This window comes from Zea mays, chromosome 10 (genome assembly GCF_902167145.1).
Source record: "Zea mays cultivar B73 chromosome 10, Zm-B73-REFERENCE-NAM-5.0, whole genome shotgun sequence".
In the NCBI taxonomy this organism is placed as follows: Eukaryota; Viridiplantae; Streptophyta; class Magnoliopsida; order Poales; family Poaceae; genus Zea; species Zea mays.
The window spans coordinates 53,696,518-53,701,174 of NC_050105.1; the positions used below are offsets into that span (position 1 = coordinate 53,696,518).

The 4,657-nt window shown below is 39.4% G+C and overlaps 1 long non-coding RNA gene across 3 annotated transcripts; it reads left to right on the top strand.

The window, feature by feature from the left end:
• Nucleotides 1-1,179: 1,179 nt before the first annotated feature.
• On the top strand, nucleotides 1,180-4,135 carry LOC103641085 (uncharacterized). Of its 3 annotated transcripts, none has more exons than XR_002265846.2 (3): nucleotides 1,180-1,289; nucleotides 1,370-1,778; nucleotides 3,729-4,135. It is a non-coding gene; the product is annotated as an uncharacterized lncRNA (long non-coding RNA). The 3 variants fall into 3 exon arrangements; XR_002265845.3 differs by having other exon boundaries at nucleotides 1,186-1,289; nucleotides 1,378-1,778; XR_560073.2 differs by lacking the exon at nucleotides 1,180-1,289 and having other exon boundaries at nucleotides 1,296-1,778.
• Nucleotides 4,136-4,657: the final 522 nt, after the last annotated feature.

Sequence of the window (4,657 nt, forward strand, 5' to 3'; positions counted from 1 at the left end):
AAATTTCACAATTAAATTTAAATTTGCTAACTGTGAGACAACCAAAATTCATATGACAAAGTCGTGAATGCCAAATATTCGACTCATTCGAAACAATATTGTTCACAGACTTATTACATATATCATGCAAAGATAAGCGGAACAAGTCTCTACTGTCATAGCCTTTTCCAACAAATGTTCCATACTTTGACAGTATACATATATTAGACTCAAAAACAAGTTTGTAGCCATCTTAACATAATTTAATCTAGAAAAACAGTGTGATATATGTGATGACATGTATTTGCATGTGTGTATCACTACTCGTATAAGCAGTAAACAACAATAAAACATGCACAAATACGAAGAACCAAAAGTGTCATGCATATGTACCGATGCTCAAGGCATCAGTGGCTCAATTCACACGAGACATCTCGTGTGTACGTTCGATGTAGCCATACAAATTCGATGCAGGAAGATGTACGCAGTGCAGTCCCTCGAACGGCCGCAGGAAGAAGAACCGCTCGGGGAAGACGACGAAGAACCGGATGTAGACGTAGCAGCGCTGGTTGAACTGATGAAGCGAGCAGTGCACACCTGTGCAAGTGTATCTCTGCGAACGGCGATTTCGAAAGCCTGCTCTCCAACTCTCTCTGTGTTTGCAGAAGATGGGACAGGGACGTGGTGTTTGCAACGAGTGTGAGAGATCGCGTGTAACCGCAAGAGAGTCCCTCCACCCTCCATTCTTATAGGCAGTCAGAAGGAGAGAGAAGGAGAATAGACAGAAATGGCCGCGCCATTAGAACTAGAAACCGACGAGTAAGTGACGTCCGTTACCAGCCATAAGACAGGAATGCGATCATCACTATTTACCTGACGTCCGTTACCGGCCATTAGAACTAGAATCTAGGAGGAGGGAGAAGGAGCCTCAGCCACGGCACGTCCGACGGTGGCGCACACGCGTGTGACAGTCCTTTATCATTTTATTAACTTCTCAATAAATACACCAACAGTCCACATATTTAAGTTGATTGATTTGTCCCTTGAATTTCCAATATGATGCTAAATTATTAGTGCACCATAGCATTTATATTAGGTCATTAGCATTGACTATTATTAAATATTAATTAGTTTAAGCCCATATTTATCCAACATAATATAGATCGTGTAGCTTGTGTTACTTTTTTTTAGAAAAAAAATATTTGTATGAGAGGCCAGAGGTGGTGCCTTGGTGAGGATTAATTGAATTTTGATAGAAATTGTTCTTTCATCTCGGGTACTAGGAAGTGCATGCATGATGGGTGACTGTGGTGAGAATTTGATGACAGTTCTACAGTTTGAAATAATTCTGCCTCTGGATGCATTTTTTGCTCATTATTAGTGATCCAAGTTCTCCAGCTCGGCTCTAGCACCGGCACCTGCCAATCCACCGCCTGTTTGGTCACGAGAGGCACGTCCACTCTGTCCTTGGTGGCGGCAAGCATAAGCCCCCTCCCCCAGATTTGTATACCCGATCCGCTCCTTTTTTTATCTAGATCCGATCTAGCTATATTTGTGCTTGATCGTGCTACCTTGTCTTGCTGCAGAATAGTTTGTTACCTTGTTAATAACTTGCTTCATGGTTTGAAACTGAAAAGTGGAAAGGCACCGACGACCAGCAGACAGTTGCGGCACACCGACTGGATCAGGAGCATGATAGTCCTTTTGATCCGATTCGTGGAGGGCTCGGCGCCTCGGTCGGATCTGACCCAGGGGGCGCCGCCGGTCCGTCCGGTTGCAGCCGCGTCTGAGTTTTTAAGGTTAGTGTTTATCATGAGACGTTGTTTTGTTTTTTATGGGTTGTTGTAGGTAGAATTTTATGCCAATGACCACGGTTTTTGTGTGTTGTGTGGCTAAGAGGATTGCTGAACGACGAAGGACACAGAGGGGTTCGTCGACAGGCTGCCGTGGTCAGCCATAGAAAGCATGCTCCTCTCCTCTCCACAGCTTGCAGTAGTTGCTGCTCATGCCACTCGTCTCGAAGAAGACAGCTCCAACACTTGTTGCGTGACTGCTAACAGTAGACTCGCACATAGAGACAAGGAGAGATCATCCATCCATTATCCATGAACAACCTTAAGGATGTAATACAGGCTAGCAATCTCCGCCTCCCTGAATCCGCTGCTGCCTTTTGTTCAATCCCACTCGTGCCTACCTCTGGTTATGATGTAATTAATATAATTTATTAGTTAGTGCTTTAGCTAATACCAAGTGATTGACTCTCTAGCCGCCTGGACCGCCTCAACTCCGGCATCGTCGTGCCCTGTTTAGTCTATCGCTCCAACTTTTCCTCACTTAATGTACATGGATGGATGAGTCTGCCCTGCCTTGCATCCCTCCCAAATGCGTTGTTTTTTCTTTAAACAAAAAGGGCACACTTCAGTGTAAATTTCAGTTCTTGCTGTCTATCTAGACTCATTTTTTTGTTTCAGGAACTTCTGCTAAAAGTTTTGTGATCTATCCAGGGCTCCAGGCCATTTTGCTGCAACTTTGTAGGCTATCACATAAACAGGCTTTTATAAAGCTAGATCGGTAGTTCATGTGTTCTATTTCTAGGGAAATGAATATTTCAAATAGAACAAGTTTGCTCATGTTATTGTGTGTTATTCTAGAAGTATTGGACTGTCTCCTATATCAGTCGCATTTGCAAATAGCGCCATGGCATATCTTAAACTATGAAGGCAAGTTACTCTGAGATTGTATGCATTCACGGCACCTTATGTTGTTTCATTTGTGCTAGTTTTACTGGATATACCCCATCTCCATTGAATCGGAAACCACATCATGGTTGTCACTAGCTATTTGAGACTGCCGATTAGGCATATTTCCTGTAGTCTTAGTTCTTGCTATCAGCACTGATTGCACTAAACTCTGAAACTAGATGATCTCTACATTAAAGCATACTCACACCGAATTACTGAACGAAAAAGAACTTGGGAAGCTTAAGGAGGATTTATCTTTTGTATTGCTCCGCTCTTCCTCACTTCGTGTACATGGATGGATGGGTCTGCCCTACCGTGCATCCCACCCGAATGTGTTGTTTTTTCCTTGAACAAAAAGGGCGCACTTTTGTTATAAATTTCACTTCTTGCTATCTATTTAGACTCCATTTTTGTTTCAGGAACTTATTCTAAAAGTTTTTGTGATTTGTACAATATGAAGCGCTCAAGCTACTTGTACAACGAACCAATGCCTGATGCTACATTAGAATAGGAGCAGGTTAGACTACCCAGACCATTTTGCTGCAACTTTGTAGGCTGTCACAAAAAAAAGCTTTTGTAAAGCTAGACCGGTCGTTCATGTGTTCTATTTCAAGGGAAATGAATATTTCAAATAGAATAAGTTTGCTGATGTTATTGCGTGTTATTCTAGAAGTATTGGATTGTCTCCTACAGCATTCGCATTTGCAAATAGAGTTATGGCATATCTTAAACTATGAAGGCAAGGTACTCTGAGGCTATATGCATTCATTGCACCTTATGTTGTTTCATTTGTGCTGCTTTTAGTGGACATACCCCATCTCCATTGAATCTGAAACCATATCTTGGCCGTCACTAACAATTTGAGCCTGTTGATTAGGCATATTTCTTGTAGTCTTAATTCTTGCTATCAGCACTATTTATGATACATTTTTACCTATCTAATATGTTATATGGAACCTTGAAGTTTTATTTATATGACCTGCTTTCTGATGATGTCTTTTATTACAGATTTGGAATTTACCATATTAAAGGAGGCCGAGGATGATTGACTGAAGTCTGAATCTGGATGATCTATATATTAAATCATACTCACGCTGAATTACTGCACGAAAAGAACTTGGGAAGCTTAAGGAGGATTTATATTTTGTATAGTTTTTCTTTACTTTATGAATATTGATATGTATTGTACACCAATTATATGTATAGATGTTGAATTTCCCACCAGTCTTGATCCAAACAATCGAGAGCTAGGGATCGTTCTGAGATAAAAGCTTTGCACAAGGAGGTGAAGAAACTCTGCTTCAAATGTTTCACCTTACATATTAGATTTTTACCAATTTACTACTCTTTGGTTATAAGTTATACATTGCTCATTTGACTGTAATAATGACAAAACATGGGCTTTTGAGATGGCATGACTTATGTGTGATTCGGTGGCATAACCATGTGGATGATCTCTACATAGTTTATAATTTTTTTATCCTTCTCAATAGCACTGATGGGCTTATTAATTCTATAGAAAATGGCTAAATATGTATTGGTGCCACTAAACGTGCACTTACTAGACTTGATAAAACTGCTGATGTCACTTCTCACTTGTACCATTGTAGTTAATTTTTATGGACAATTGATATGTTAGATAGAGACCTCTTGAATTGGAACATGTTTAAACAACTATCAATTTAAACAAAGTCTACTCAGGTGATATATAGAAACCATATCAATGCATGGTTTTTATATATATATATATATATATATATATATATATATATATATATATATATATATATATATATATATATATATATATATATATATATATATATATATATATATATATATATATATATATATATATATATATATAGGCTAGTGTGCTATGCATAGCACCGGATGTCTGTGCTACGTCGTAAACGTAGTCAAAAATTGCGTAAAAG